The following is a 17120-nucleotide window of genomic DNA, read 5'->3' as shown; positions in this document are numbered from 1 at the left end:
CTAGTTATTAGGGTTTACAGAAATGAGTAAATGATGCAGAAATCTACTTCTGGGACCCACTTGGTGTGTGCTTGGGCTGAGCATTGAGCTTTACACGTGTAGAGGCTTCTCTTGGAGTTGAACGCCAGTTTGTAACCTGTTTCTGGCGTTTAACTCCACTTTGTAACCTGTTTCTGGCGTTTAACTCCAGAATGCAGCATGGAACTGGCGTTGAACGCCAGTTTGTGTCATCTAAACTCGGGCAAAGTATGGACTATTATATATTGCTGGAAATCCCTGGATGTCTAATTTCCAACACAATTGAGAGCGCACCATTTGGAGTTCTGTAGCTCCAGAAAATCTACTTTGAGTACAGGGAGGTCAGAATCCAACAGCATCTGTAGTCCTTTTTCAACCTCTGAATTTGATTTTTGCTCAGGTCCCTCAATTTCAGCCAGAAAATACCTGAAATCACAGAAAAACACACAAACTCATAGTAAAGTCCAAAAATATGAATTTTAATTAAAAACTAATAAAAATATACTAAAAAATAATTAAATTATACTGAAAACTGTGTAAAAACAATGCCAAAAAGCATATAAATTATCCGCTCATCACAACACCAAACTTAAATTATTGCTTGTCCCCAAGCAATTGAAAATCAAATAGGATAAAAAGAAGAGAATATACTATAAATTCCAAAATATCAATGAAACTTAGCTCCAATCAGATGAGCGGGACTTGTAGCTTTTTGCCTCTTGAATAGTTTTGGCATCTCACTTTATCCATTGAAGTTCAGAATGATTGGCATCTATAGGAACGTAGAATTCAGATAGTGTTATTGATTCTCCTAGTTCAGTATGTTGATTCTTGAACACAGCTACTTTATGAGTCTTGGCCGTGGCCCTAAGCACTTTGTTTTCCAGTATTACCACCGGATACATAAATGCCACAGACACATGACTGGGTGAACCTTTTCAGATTGTGACTCAGCTTTGCTAAAGCCCCCAATTAGAGGTGTCCAGGGTTCTTAAGCACACTCTGTTTTTGCTTTGGACCTTGACTTTAACCGCTCAGTCTCAAGTTTTTACTTGACACTTTCACGCCACAAGCACATGGTTAGGGACAGATTGGTTTAGCCGCTTAGGCCAGGATTTTATTCCTTTAGGCCCTCCTATCCACTGATGCTCAAAGCCTTGGATCCTTTTTATTACCCTTGCCTTTTGGTTTTAAGGGCTATTGGCTTTTTGCTCTTGCCTTTTGGTTTTAAGAGCTTTTGGCTTTTTCTGCTTACTGTTTTTCTTTTTCTTTTTTTTTCGCTATTTTTCTTTTTCTTTTTTTTCGTAAGCTTTTGTATTCACTGCTTTTTCTTGCTTCAAGAATCATTTTTATGATTTTTCAGATTATCAAATAACATGTCTCCTTTTTCCTTATTCTTCAAGAGCCAACATATTTAACATTCATAAACATCAACTTCAAAAGACATATGCACTGTTCAAGCATTCATTCAGAAAACAAAAAGTATTGTCACCACATCAAAATAATTAAACTAGTTTCAAGGATGAATTTGAAACCCTGTACTTCTTGTTCTTTTGTAATTAAAACATTTTTCATTCAAGAGAGGTGATGGATTCATATTCATAACTTTAAGGCATATACACTTAGACACTAGTGATCATGTAGTAAAGACACAAATATAAATAAAACATAAAGCTCAAAAATCGAAAAACAGAAAATAAGAACAAGGAGATTAAGGAACGGGTCCACCTTAGTAAGGGTGGCGTCTTCCTCTTCTTGAAGAACCAATGGTGCTCTTGAGCTCCTCTATGTCTCTTCCTTGTCTTTGTTGCTCCTCCCTCATAGCTCTTTGATATTTTCTAATCTCATGGAGGATGATGGAGTGCTCTTGGTGCTCCATCCTTAGTTGTCCCATGTTGGAACTTAATTCTCTTAGGGAAGTGTTGATTTTCTCCCAATAGTTTTGTGGAGGGAAGTGCATCCCTTGAGGCATTAGTGGTTATGGAAAAACAAAAAAAGCAATGCTTTTTCCACACCAAACTTAAAATGTTTGCTCGTCCTCGAGCAAAAGAAGAAAGAAAGGATGAGAAGAAGAAGAGATGGAGAAGATGGAGGTGTGTGAATAGTTTGGCCAGGGGGGTGTTGGTGGTAATGATGTGTGAAAAAGAAAGAGTGATGGTTTGAATTTAAGTGGGTGGGTGTAGGTGGGTTGTATGATGGTTTTGGAGGAGTAATGGAGGTGATTGGTGGAGGTTAATTGAGGAAGAATGTTATGAAAAGGTGTGAAGATGAGAGAAGAAGTGGTAGGAATCCTGTGGGGTCCACAGATCCATTGGGGCCAAGGACTTAACATCCCTGCTCCAATTAGGTGTGTAAAACGCCCTTGCTGTGCAATCCTGGTGTTTAACGCCAGACTGCTACCTGTTTCTGGCGTTAAATGCCCAAATGTAGCTTGTTTCTGGCGTTTAACGCCAGGCAGATGCTTTTTTCTGGCGTTAAACGCTAGCTTGGTGCTTGTTTCTGGCGTTTAAACGCCAGACTGCTCTCCTCCAGGGTGTGCTATTTTCGATGCTGTTTTTCACTCTATTTTTTTTTTTAGTAGTTTTTGTGACTTCACATGATCATCAACCTAATAAAACACGAAATAACAAAAAGAAAATAAAATAGATATGATTAAATAACATTGGGTTGCCTCCGAACAAGCGCTTCTTTAATGTCAATAGCTTGACAGTGAGCTCTCATGGAGCCTCACAAATAATCAGAGCAAGGTTGGAACCTCCCAACACCAAACTTAGAGTTTGAATGTGGGGGTTCAACACCAAACTTAGAGTTTGGTTGTGGCCTTCCAACACCAAACTTAGAGTTTGACTGTGGGGGCTTTGGTTGACTCTGCAGTGAGAGAAGCTTTTCATGCTTCCTCTCCATGGTTACAGAAGGAGATCCTTGAGTCTTAAACACAAAGTTTTCCTCATTCAGTTGAAGGACCAATTCTCCTCTGTCCACATCAATCACAGCTCTTGCTGTGGCTATCAAGGGTCTTCCAAGGATGATGGATTCATCCTCATCCTTCCCAGTGTCTAGGATTATGAAATTAGCAGGGATGTAAAGGCCTTCAACCTTCATTAACACGTCCTCTACTTGTCCATAAGCCTGTTTTCTTGAGTTGTCTGCCATCTCTAATGAGATTCTAGCAGCTTGCACCTCAAAGATCCCTAGTTTCTCCATTACAGAGAGTGGCATTAAGTTTATTCCTGACCCTAGGTCACACAGAGCCTTCTCAAGGGTCATGGTGCCTATTTTGCAGGGAATTAGGAATTTACCAGGATCCTGTTTCTTTTGAGGTAATTTCTGCCTATCCAATGCATTCAGTTCATTGGTGAGCAAGGGAGGTTCATCTTCCCAAGTCTTATTACCAAATAATTTGGCATTCAGCTTCATGATTGCACCAAGGTATTTAGCAACTTGCTCTTCAGTAATGTCTTCATCCTCTTCAGAGGAAGAATACTCATCAGAGCTCATGAAGGGCAGAAGGAGGTTCAATGGAATCTTTATGGTCTCTAGATGAGCCTCAGATTCCTTTGGTTCCTCAAAGGGAAATTCCTTATTGGTCACTGGACGTCCCAGGAGGTCTTCCTCACTAGGATTCACGTCCTTCTCCTCCCTTGTAGGTTTGGCCATGATGGTTAAATCAATGGCCTTGCACTCTCTCTTTGGATTTTCTTCTGTATTGCTTGGGAGAGTACTAGGGGGAGTTTCAGTGACTCTTTTACTCAGCTGGCCCACTTGTGCCTCCAAATTTCTAATGGAGGACCTTGTTTCATTCATGAAACTCACAGTGGCCTTAGATAGATCAGAGACTATATTTGCTAAGCTAGATGGATTCTGCTCAGAATTCTCTGTCTGTTGCTGAGTGGATGATGGAAAAGGTTTGCTATTGCTAAACCTGTTTCTTCCACCATTATTAAAGCCTTGTTGAGGCTTTTGTTGATCCTTCCATGAGAAATTTGGATGATTTCTCCATGAAGGATTATAGGTGTTTCCATAGGGTTCACCCATGTAATTCACCTCTGCCATTGCAGGGTTCTCAGGATCATAAGCTTCTTCTTCAGAAGATGCCTCTTTAGTACTGTTGGATGATTCCTTCAATCCATTCAGACTCTAAGAGATCATATTGACTTTCTGAGTCAATATTTTATTCTGAGCCAATATGGCATTCAGAGTATCAACTTCAAGAACTCCCTTCTTTTGAGGCGTCCCATTACTCACAGGATTTCTTTCAGAAGTGTAGATGAACTGGTTATTTGCAACCATGTCAATGAGTTCTTGAGCTTCTGCAAGCATTTTCTTTAGGTGAATAGATCCACCTGCAAAATGGTCCAACGACATTTTAGATAATTCAGACAGACCATCATAGAATATATCCAGGATGGTCCATTTTGAAAGCATGTCAGAAGGACACTTTTTGGTTAGTTCCTTGTATCTCTCCCAAGCTTCATAGAGGGATTCATCTTCCTTTTGTCTGAAGGTTTGAACATCCACTCTAAGCTTGCTAAGCTTTTTAGGAGGAAAGAACTTGGCTAAGAAAGCCGTGACCAGCTTATCCCAAGAGTTCAGGCTGTCTTTAGGTTGAGAGTCCAACCATATTCTAGCTCTGTCTCTTACAGCAAATGGGAAAAGCATAAGCCTGTAGACCTCGGGATCAACCCCATTGGTCTTAACAGTATCACAGATCTGCAAGAATTCAGTTAAGAACTAAAAGGGATCTTCGGATGGAAGTCTATAAAACTTGCAATTCTGTTGCATCAGAGAAACTAGTTGAGGTTTCAGCTCAAAATTGTTTGCTCCAATGGCAGGGATTGAGATGCTTCTTCCATGTAAATTGGAATTAGGTGCAGTAAAGTCACCAAGCATCTTCCTTGCATTGTTATTATTTTCGGCCATGTCTCCTTCTTTTTCAAAATTTTCTGTCAGATTTTCTCCAGAGAGTTGTGCTTTAGCTTCCCTTAGCTTCCTCTTCAGAGTCCTTTTAGGTTCAGGATCAGCTTCAACAAAAATGTTCTTATCCTTGTTCCTGCTCATATGAAAAAGAAGAAAACAGAAAAGAAAATATGGAATCCTCTATGTCACAGTATAGAGATTCCTTTATGTGAGTAGAAGAAGATATGAATAGAAGATGGAGAATCCAAACACAAGGGTGAGGAGTAGGTTCGAATTCTTAGATGAAGAGGAGTGTTAGTAGATAAATTAATAATTAGAAGGAGGTGAGAGAGAAGAATTTTTCGAAAATAATTAAAAAAAAGAAAAATATTTTTGTTTTTAATTTAAAATTAAAGTTAAAATTCGAAAATAAAAAAAGAAAAATTAAATGAAATGAAATTAAAGTTTAAAACAATTAGTGAATTTAAAAAGGAATTTTGAAAAAGAGAAAGGTGATTTTCGAAAATTAGAGAGAGAATTAGTTAGGTAGTTTTGAAAAAGATATGATTGAAACAAAAAGATAGGATTAATTTGAAAAAGATTTGAAAATTGATTTTGAAAAGATAAGAAGTTTAGAAAAGATTTTGAAATTGATTTTGAAAAAGATATGATTGAAACTTAATTTGAAAAAGATTTGAAAAAGAAATTTAAAAAGATTTGATTTTGAAATTAAAGTTGATTACTTGACTAACAAGAAACTAAAATGATATGATTCTAGAGTTTAAAGATTGAACCTTTCTTACTAGGCAAGTAACAAACTTAAAAATTTTGAATCAATCACATTAATTGTTAGCATTAATTTCGAAAATATGAAATAAAAATAAGAAAAAGATTTTGAAAATCAATTTGAAATTTTCGAAAATTATGAAAGAAAAATGAAAAAGATTTGATTTTTTTTTTTAAAAAAGATTTGAAAAAGATAAGGTTTTTAAATTGAAAATTTGACTTGACTCATAAGAAACAACTAAATTTTAAAAAGTTTTGAAAAAGTTAACTCAAATTTTTGAAATTTATGAGTGAAATAAGGGAAAGATATTTTTTTGATTTTTGAATTTTTAATGATGAAAGAGAAAAACACAAAATTGAAACAAATCATAAAAATTATGGATCAAAACACCTAATGCATGCAAGAACACTTTGAATGTCAAGATGAACACCAAGAACACTTTGAAGATCAAGATGAACATCAAGACTTTATTTTTGAAGAATTTTTAAGAAAAGAAAACATGCAAGACACCAAACTTAGAAATTTTTGATATTTAGACTCTAAGAATTCAAGAATGCATATGAAAAACAAGAAAAGACACAAGACAAGAAAATATGAAGATCAAACAAGAAGACTTGTCAAGAACAACTTGAAGATCATGAAGAATTCAATGCATGAATTTTTCGAAAAAAATGCACAAATTTTAAAAACATGCAATTGACACCAAACTTAAAAAACTGACACTAGACTCAAACAAGAAACACAAAATTTTTGGTTTTTATGAATTTATTAATGTTTTTGGTATTTTTCAAAAATTATTTTGAAAAAGAGAATAAGGATTTCAAAATTTTTAATAAGAATTCCAGGAATCATGCAATGTTAGTCTAAAGCTTCAGTCTAAAGAGATTAGACAGGGCAGAACAAGATTCAGCAGGACATTACATACAACAGCCAAATTGATGGGAATCAACTAGCTCCTGTGATGATAGAAGCATCATCTGAAACACTAGAATTCATTCTTAAAAATTCTGAATAAAAATAATTTTGAAAATATTTATTTTTTTTGTATTTTTCGAAAATAAGAAATAAAAAGCTTAAAATTAAAATAAAATTACCTAATCTGAGCAACAAGATGAATCGTCAGTTGTCCAAACTCGAACAATCCCCGGCAACGGCGCCAAAAACTTGGTGCACGAAATTGTGATCATCAATGGCGCCAACAACTTGGTACGCACAATTGTAATCTCAACTATTTATTACAACTTCGCACAACTAACCAGCAAGTGCACTAGGTCGTCCAAGTAAGAAACCTTACGTGAGTAAGGGTTGATCCCACGGAGATTGTCGGCCTGAAGCAAGCTATGGTCACCTTGTAAATCTCAGTCAGGCGGATTCAAATGGTTATGGTGAATTGATAATAAAAAGATAAATAAAACGTAAAATAAAGATAGAGGTACTTATGTAATTCTTTGGTGAGAATTTCAGATAAGCGTATAGAGATGCTTTCATTCCTTCTGAACCTCTGCTTTCCTGCTGTCTTCATCCAATCATTCCTACTCCTTTCCATGGCAAGCTTTATGTAGGGCATCACCGTTGTCAATGGCTACATCCCATCCTCTCTGTGAAAATGGTCCAATGCGCTGTCACTGCATGGCTAATCATCTGTCGGTTCTCGATCATACTGGAATAGGATTTACTATCTTTTTGCATCTATCACTATGCCCAGCACTCGCGAGTTTGAAGCTCATCACAGCCATCCCTTCCCAGATCCTACTCGGAATACCACAGACAAGGTTTAGACTTTTCGGATCTCAAGAATGGCCGTCCATGGGTTCTAACTTATACCACGAAGATTCTAATATCTCGGACTCGGTCCTCTGTATTAGATATCTAAGAGATACTCATTCTAGCTTGTTTGCATGTAGAACGGAAGTGTTTGTCAGGCACGCGTTCATGGGTGAGAATGATGATGAGCGTCACATAATCATCACATTCATCATGTTCTTGGGTGCGAATGGATATCTTAGAGAAGGAATAAGCTTGAATTAAATAGAAAAACAGTAGTACTTTGTATTAATTCATGAGGAACAGCAGAGCTCCACACCTTAATCTATGGAGTGTAGAAACTCTACCGTTGAAAATACATAAGTGATAAGGTCCAGGCATGGCTGAATGGCCAGCCCCCTAAACGTGATCAAAGGATCAAAAGATGTTCCAAAGATGTAAATACAATAGTAAAAAGTCCTATTTATACTAAACTAGTTACTAGGGTTTACAAAAATGAGTAAATGATGCAGAAATCCACTTTTGGGACCCACTTGGTGTGTGCTTGGGCTGAGCATTGAGCTTTACACGTGTAGAGGCTTCTCTTGGAGTTGAACGCCAGTTTGTAACCTGTTTATGGCGTTTAACTCCACTTTGTAACCTGTTTCTGGCGTTTAACTCCAGAATGTAGAATGGAACTGGCGTTGAATGCCAATTTGTGTCATCTAAACTCGAGCAAAGTATGGACTATTATATATTGCTGGAAAGCCCTGGATGTCTACTTTCCAACACAATTGAGAGCGCGCCATTTGGAGTTCTGTAGCTCCAGAAAATCCACTTTGAGTTCAGGGAGGTCAGAATCCAACAGTATCTGCAGTCCTTCTTCAACCTCTGAATCTGATTTTTGCTCAGGTCCCTCAATTTCAGCCAGAAAATACCTGAAATCACAGAAAAACACACAAACTCATAGTAAAGTCCAGAAATGTGAATTTTAATTAAAAACTAATAAAAATATACTAAAAACTAATTAAATTATACTGAAAACTGTGTAAAAACAATGCCAAAAAGCGTATAAATTATCCGCTCATCAGACATCAATAACCACCACCATACGCCTATGAACCTCCTCCACAACATAGTCCTCAACCTTACTTACAAGCCCCATACCACTAAACACCTTCATATGATCCTAACCATTATCCACCATACCAACCACCATATGAACCATATGAACCATACATAGAACCACAACAATTCCAACCCAATTACTTCCAAGAACCACCACCTCAATATACATTATCTATATATCATTATCAAGATAAACCACCTTCCTATTGTGAGCCATTTCTCCCATATAATGAACCCTCATATCCACCCTAAGCCCCAATAGATGATTCTCTCACTTCACTGCTTCAAGGGCAAAGAGAGATGCAAAGGACGATACTAGAATTCGCGGCTGCCTTGACCGAGGTAGTAAACACTCTAGCCTCATAATGCTTGGACACTCAAAGTACTCCCATGGCCACATGTGAAGAATCAATTAAAGAGCATAGCATGAAGGAGAGGTTAGAAACTCCGGTGGAAAATGAAGAATGTGACTTTGTATTGGAGCAATTGGAGGAAGCCGTATTTGTTGAAGAGGAAAAAGTGGTTGAAAACTTAGGAGATGCTGAACCTTCATGGGAATCTAGAGTTGTAGAGTATTCCTCTAAGAAGCTTGAAATTGATGTTGAGGAGGATAGTGCACAACCTCCAAGGCATGTTCCCTATGAAGAATTTGAAGGAATAGAGCAAGAAGCAAGTTCCCTTGGTGATGATGATCATGAATCAAGTCCTCCTAGTGATGAATTTGCATCTGTAAGTGAACTCCTTGTGTTTGAAGAACCTTCTCCCGATGGAATTGAAAGCAACGTTGAGGTAGACTTTTCTCAACCTCCAACTTATGACTTTAGTGATGGGAAAGAACTAGAAGAACTTGATAAGGAAGAGGTTGAAGTTGAAGAAGCTTGCTAAGAGGTGGAAGTAATCAAGGAAGAGCACAAGGGAGTGGAGCTTGCAAGATCATTAGAAACACCTCTCCCCAAGCCATTACCATCCAACACAACATTCAAGTGGGTAAAATTCTTATCCTTAAACTTTACTTTCCCACTTGAATATGGTTTTCTTGGGACGGATGGTCAACTTAGAGCTCTTTGTGGCTTTAAGAGCAACAGAGAGATGGTTAGTGGTTGGAGTTGTCATGCAAGGTTTAATATGGTTGCATGCTCAAAGTTGAAGTGCAAAGATTGGTGTAGAGCTAGATTGCGTGGGTCTAAAAAGTTGTTTGGGTGCTTGAAGGAGAATTTGGATTGTGAACCACCCAATTGGAGTTGTGATGATCAACTTAAAGAAAAGGTGATGCAAACAAGGTTTGGGACCCCGCAATACACCTCAACCATCATCAATCTTGGGGCCTTATAACTTGTTTCAATTCGCTTGAAGGCTTTATGTGCCTAGTTTGGGATCCCGGTGGATATTGGATATGCAAATATTGGTGGGGATTCAAGGAAGAGTTCAAGCATAAGCCACCCTAGTAAAGACCCCACAAAAATGTCCAACTCAAGGACAATAACTAAAAGTGCTAGGTGGAAGACAACCCACCATGGTATGATCTTTCTTTTCTATCGTCTTTTTATTTCCTTGCTTGGCTATGTTTCATTAGATGTGTGTGATACTCTTCAATTATGCATATTTACCTTTGTTCTGATATAAAAAAAATAGCTATCATGCGTATGCGTGACCGACGCGTGCGCGTCGACGTCCAAATTTTGATGCTGCAATGCCTGGTACAAAAACCAAAGACTTGCGCTGGAACTATGCGGGTGGGGTGCTAGGCGCACAACCCAACCCACACGTACGTGTCATTTGCATTTTTTGGCCACCCACGCATGTGCGTGGATGACGCGCACGCGTCGTATCTCAATGCCACAATGCTGGTACAAAAACCAGAGACTTGTGATGGAACCATGTGAGTGTTGTGCGAGGAGCACGAAAAGTCTCCACGCGTACGCGTGACTGACGCGTACACGCCACCTTCCCTTTTCTGCTTTTCACGCGTACGCATCGCCTCCTCCTTCTACTTTCCACGCGTGCGCGTGGGCGATGCTTACGCATCGCATCTCTTCTCCCATTTCTTTCTTCTTTCTTCTCTCCTTCTTCTTTCTTTCTACCTTTCTTCTTTTTCATTCCTTTTACTTCTCATCTTTATTCTCTTTCATTCTCTTTTGTTTATTGCATTTCCAAACGTTCATTTTTTGCATTTTAAATTTATTGCTTGTTCTTATTTTCTTTTCTAAGTTCGCTATCTTTCCATTGGTGTTGAATTCTCTTACTTAACTGTTGAATATTTCTTGCATTGTTTTGGTGCTTCGTGACTTGTTTTGTATTATTAGGTGATGATATTTATAGGTCAATGCTTATCTTTTGTGACACTTGTATTCTTTGTGCATTGTTATGAACTTATATTGTCTTTCATGACCCACTCTCTCTTCCTCATGGTTGCAATTCTTGCACTGTTGATATGTTATTCGCTTACATTATTTTCTCCCTTACATGTTGTAGCTACCATGTAGTTGAGAACCCCACTCTTATTTGGCATTAGCCCCCGCCTATATTTGATTTGTTTTGGTATCTTTGTTTTTGGGCTTAATCTTCCGTCTTTTCTCCGCTTTCAGGCTGGCCACCAAGAGGGAAAGGAAAAGCTTCTAAATGGGGTGAACAACAAGTCCCTCCGCACAATCTTTTGAAGAAGCTCATCAGTTGTAGCAACTCACCCTAGTCCACTTTGCTCATCTTTGTATGCACTGAGGACGGTGAAATCTTTAAGTGTGGGGAAGTCGAGACCGACTTCCGTGGGTAACTACCTCCTTTTCCAACACCAATTCTTAATCTTCTTTGTTAGTTAGTTATTTAATTACATGATAGATTGCTGATAAACCACTATTTTATGGTTTATCTTGTGTTTAGTTGAATGGTTTTATCAAGCTTCTACCCACTTATTCATATGATTTGCATGATTTTACAATTTCTTCCTAGTGTTATTCTATGGTTGAAAACTTGCTTCCTAGAGATCTTTGATTTGTATATTTTAATTCTCCTTTATACCATTCGATGTCGAGATCCGTGTTTTAAGTGTTTCAGGTTTTATAGGGCAGGAATGGCTTAGAGAATGGAGAGGAAGCTTGCAAAAATGGAAGGAACACAAGAAACCAAGGAGATAACCAGTGAGCACCGACGCACATGCATGCCTCACGCGAGCACGCGGAATGGAGAAATTTGCAGTGACGCGTGCGCGAGCCTAACACGTACACGTGGATTGGAGTTCTGCAAGATGACGCGTGCGCATTCCTGACGCGTACGCATGACAAGGAAATTCGCCAAATGACACGCACGCGTGACTGACACGTATGCGTGACATTCGCGATCTGCAGAAATAACAGAAAACACTGGGGGCGATTTTGGGCCGAGTTTTGACCCAGTTTCCGGCCCAAAAACACAGATTAGAGCCAGGGAACATGCAGAGACTCAACACACATTCTCATTAGCATAGTTTTAGGATTTTAGATCTGAATCTAGAGAGAAAATTACTCTTCCTCTAGGTTTTCTTTATATTCATAGTTTATTGCTTTTGCTTTTGCTTTTGGAAATTGAAGAGTCATCACCTCCGTTGAAGATACTATTCTAGTTTGTTTTCTTACTCTTTTATTTATTCTATATTCTTAATTCTTGTTTAAAGTTACAATTGGATTATTTTCATGGATTGTTAATGAAAAGGATTACTTTTAGTTTTAATTAAATTGCAGTTATTGTCTATCATGTCTTTCTTTTATTCCCTTTTTAATTCTATGCAAGTAATTTTCATGTCAATGGAGTAGATTCCCAACTTGACATGGGGTTGATTAAAAGGAGACACTTGAGTTGGAATGCTCAAGTGATTAGTTAAATTGGAAGTTGTTGGCTAATTCTGTATTTACTAACGCTAGACCTTCCCAAGGGAGAGGACTAGGATTTGTGAATAAGAGTTAGCTCAATCACTTGACCTTCCTTTATTTAGTAAGGGTTAACTAAGTGAAAATAACAACCTCTTTATACTACACTTGAGAAAATTCCAACAAGGATAGAGCTTCCAATTAATCATTCCCCCCAGTCAAGGCTTTTTAATTAAAATATATATTTCTCTTTAAAATTACAATTATTTATTTTTGATCATTCAACTCTCAAAATCCTCGGAAAACTCCTGATTAATAACTTAGCACCCTTTCTAACAACTCGTTGGGAGACGACCTGGGATTCATACTCCCAATATTTTTATTCTAAACTTTTGTGACAACCTTTCTAAATTGATGAGGCAGATTTTAGCTGGTTAAGAACTATACTCGCAACACTGTTTTTATATTGACTTCTTAATTGGTCTAATTTCTGCCACGAATCAATTTTTGGCATCATTGCCGGAGAGTTACAATTATGTGCTAAATTATTAATTAGTGTACTGAGGAGCGGATAATTTATACGCTTTTTGGCATTGTTTTTAGTATGTTTTTAGTATATTTTAGTTAGTTTTTATTATGTTTTTATTAGTTTTTAAATAAAAATCACATTTCTGGACTTTACTATGAGTTTGTGTATTTTTCTATGATTTCAGGTATTTTCTGGCTGAAATTGAGGGACCTGAGCAAAAATCTGATTCAGAGGCTGAAAAGGACTGCAGATGCTGTTGGATTCTGACCTCCCTGCACTCGAAGTGAATTTTCTGGAGCTGAAGAAGCCCAATTGGCGCTCTCTCAATTGCGTTGAAAAGTAGACATTCTGGGCTTTCCAGCAATATATAATAGTCTATACTTTGCCCGAGATTTGATGGCCCAAATCGGCGTTCCAAGTCAGCATAGCAATTCTGGCGTCAAAACGCCAGAACTGGCATAAAAGGTGGAGTTAAACGCCCAAACTGGCACAAAAGCTGGCGTTTAACTCCAAGAAAAGTCTCTACACGTGGAAGCTTCAATGATCAGCCCAAGCACACACCAAGTGGGCCCAGAAGAATATTTCTGCATTAATTACTTATTTCTGTAACCCTAGGCTACTAGTTTTCTATAAATAGGACATTTTGCTATTGTATTTTCATACTTTCATAAACTTGATCACGTTTTGGGAGGCTGGCCTCACGGCCATGCCTAAACCTTGTTCTTATGTATTTTCAACGATGGAGTTTCTACACACTATAGATTAAGGTGTGGAGCTCTGTTGTTCTTCATAAATTAATGCAAAGTACTACTGTTTTTCTATTCAATTCACGCCTACTTCTTCTCTAAGATATTCATTCGTTCTTCAACTTGATGAATGTGATGATCCGTGGCACTCATCATCATTCTCACCTATGAACTTGTGCCTGACAACCACCCTTGTTCTACTAGTAATGGCTTGAATGCGTATCTCTTGGGTTTCTAATCTAAGATTGGAACCTTCGTGGTATAGGCTAGAATTACTGGCGGTCATTCTTGAGATCCGGAAAGTCTAAACCTTGTCTGTGGTATTCCGAGTAGGATCTGGGAAGGGATGACTGTGACGAGCTTCAAACTCGCGATTGTTGGGCGTGTGACAGACGCAAAAGGATCAATGGATCCTATTCCAACATGATCGAGAACCGACAGATGATTAGCCGTGCGGTGACAGTGCATTTGGAACATTTTTACTGAGAGGACGGGAAGTAGCCATTGACAATGGTGATGCCCAACATAAAGCTTGCCATGGAAGGGAGTATGGATGATTGGATGAAGGCAATAGGAAAGCAGAAGTTTAGGAGGAACAAAGCATCTTCATACGCTTATCTGAAATTCTCACCAATGAATTACATAAGTATCTCTATCTTTATTTTATGTTTTATTCATCTTTTAATTATCAATCCTCCATAACCATTTGAATCTGCCTGACTGAGATTTACAAGATGACCATAGCTTGCTTCAAGCCGACAGTCTCCGTGGGATCGACCCTTACTCACGTAAGGTATTACTTGGACGACCCAGTGCACTTGCTGGTTAGTTGTGCGAAATTGTGACAAAGTGTGATTCACGTTTGAGAGCTCTAAGTCTTTGGCGCCATTGTTGATGATCACAATTTCGTGCACCAAGTTTTTGGCGCCGTTGCCGGGGATTGTTCGAGTTTGGACAACTGACGGTTCATCTTGTTGCTTAGATTAGGTACTTTTCTTTTTATATTTCAGAATTTTTAAGAATGAATTCTAGAGTTTCAAGGTGATGTTCTTATCATCACAAAAGCTGATTGATTCTCATCAATTTAGCTGCTGAATGTAATATCCTGCTGAAGCTTGGTTAACCATGTCTAATCTTTTTAGACTGAAGCTTTAGACTAACATTGCATGATTCCTTGAATTCTTATTAAAAGTTTTGAATCTCTTTATTTTCTTTTCCACTCAATTTTCGAAAAAATCACAAAAAAGTTTTATAAAATCATAAAAATCAAAAATATTTTATGTATCTTAGTGTCAATTTTTAAGTTTGGTGTCAATTGCATGTTTCTATTCTTCTTGCATTTTTCAAATATATGCATTATGTTCTTCATTGATCTTCAAGTTGTTCTTGATGATTTCCTAGCTCTGATCTTTAAATTCTCTTGTTTTGTGTGTTTTGTTGTTTCTTACATGCATTTTCAAATTGTTATAGTCCTTAGTATACAAACTTCTAAGTTTGGTGTCTTGCATGCATTGTTTATTTGATCTTAGTTGCATTCTTTATTGTTTCTCATCATTAAAAATTCAAAAATATGTTCAAAATTGTGTCTTTTCAAGTCAATATTACAGAGAATTGAAGATTCAAAACATTCAGCAGAGGAATTAAACAGAAAAAGCTGGGCGTTCAAAACACTCAGTGAAGAAGGAAAACTGGTGTTTAAACGCCAGCCAGCGTACCTGGCTGGGCGTTTAACGCCCAAAAAGGTAGCATTTTGGGCGTTAAATGCCAGAATGGATACCATTCTGGGCGTTTAACGCCAGGATGACACTAGAGGGAAGATTTTGTTTTTAATTCAAATTTTTTTCAAATCTTCATAATTTTTCAAAATCAAATCTTTTTCAAATCATATCTTTCAATCATATCTTTTCAAAATCAATTTCTTTTCAATTTTTTTATTTATTACTATTTTCAAAAATCCTTGCTACAATTAGTGATTTAATTCAAAATTTTCATGTTGTTACTTGCCTATTAAGAAAGGATCAAATTTTAAATTCTGAAATCATATCTTCTAATTTCTTGTTAGTCAAGTAATCAACTTTAATTTTAAAAATTTCTTTTTTAATTTGATTTTCAATCATATCTTTTCAATCACATCTTTTTCAAAATTAATTTTCAATCATATCCTTTTAATTTCTAATTTCAAAATCTTTTTCAAAATCACTTAATTTCTTTCCCAATCTTAATTTTCAAAAATCTCAATTAAATTTTCAAAATTTCTTTTAATTATTTCAAAATATTTTACTTTAATTTCGAAAATTCTTCCCCTCTTCTCACATCCTTCTATTTAAAGGACTAACACTCCTCCACTATCAACAATTCAAACTCTATCCCTCTTGATAAGTTCGAATTCTTCTCTTTCTACCTTCTCCTTCTATTCTTCTTTTTCTCTGACACTTCAAGGAATCTCTATACTGTGACATAGAGGATTCCATACTTTCTCCTCCTCTTTTCATATGAGCAGAAGCAAGGACAAAGGCATTCTTGTTGAAGCTGATCCTGAACCTGAAAGGACCTTGAAGAGAAAGCTAAGAGAAGCTAAAGTACAACTCTCTATAGAGGATCTAACAGAACTTTTCAAACAAGAAAAAGACATGGCAGCTGAAAACAACAACAATGTCAACAATGCAAGGAAGGTGCTTGGTGACTTTACTGCACCTACTCCCGACTTCTATGGGAGAAGCATCTTAATCCCTGCCATTGGAGCAAACAACTTTAAGCTTAAGCCTCAATTAGTTTCTCTGATGCAACAGAATTGCAAGTTTCATGGACCTCCAATGGAAGATCCTCATCAGTTCTTAGCTGAATTCCTGCAAATCTGTGACACTGTCAAGACCAATGGGGTTGATCCCGAGGTCTACAAGCTTATGCTCTTTCCTTTTGCTATAAGAGACAAAGCTAGAACATGGTTGGATTCACAACCTAAAGAAAGCCTGAACTCTTGGGAAAAGCTAGTCAATGCCTTCTTGGCAAAGTTCTTTCCACCTCAAAAATTGAGTAAGCTTAGAGTGGAAGTCCAAACCTTTAGACAGAAGGAAGGTGAATCCCTCTATGAAGCTTGGGAAAGATACAAGCAATTAATCAGAAGGTGCCCTTCTGAGATGCTTTCAGAATGGAGCATCATAGGTATCTTCTATGATGGTCTGTCTGAACTGTCCAAGATGTCATTGGACAGCTCTGCTGGAGGATCTCTTCATCTGAAGAAGACGCCTGCAGAAGCTCAAGAACTCATTGAGATGGTTGCAAATAACCAATTCATGTACACTTCTGAAAGGAACCCTGTGAATAATGGGACAAATCAGAAGAAAGGAGTTCTTGAGATTGATACCCTGAATGCCATACTGGCTCAGAATAAAATATTGACTCAGCAAGTCAATATGATTTCTCAAAGTCTATCT

General features: G+C 37.5%; 2 non-coding genes across 2 annotated transcripts; one reads left to right on the top strand and one right to left on the bottom strand.

The window, feature by feature from the left end:
- Nucleotides 1–4437: 4437 nt before the first annotated feature.
- LOC148581547 (small nucleolar RNA R71) lies at nt 4438–4545 on the top strand. Its single transcript, XR_015899602.1, has one exon. It is a non-coding gene; the product is annotated as a small nucleolar RNA R71 (small nucleolar RNA).
- Nucleotides 4546–16721: 12176 nt separating this feature from the next.
- Nucleotides 16722–16829, bottom strand: LOC148581546 (small nucleolar RNA R71). Its single transcript, XR_015897114.1, has one exon. It is a non-coding gene; the product is annotated as a small nucleolar RNA R71 (small nucleolar RNA).
- Between the last annotated feature and the right edge of the window lie 291 nt (nt 16830–17120).

Source organism: Arachis ipaensis, chromosome B10 (genome assembly GCF_059453495.1).
Source record: "Arachis ipaensis isolate K30076 ecotype BB chromosome B10, ASM5945349v1, whole genome shotgun sequence".
NCBI classification, from domain to species: Eukaryota; Viridiplantae; Streptophyta; class Magnoliopsida; order Fabales; family Fabaceae; genus Arachis; species Arachis ipaensis.
The sequence above is the reverse complement of the archived record's forward strand: the minus strand, read 5'-3'. Positions and strand labels throughout refer to the sequence as shown.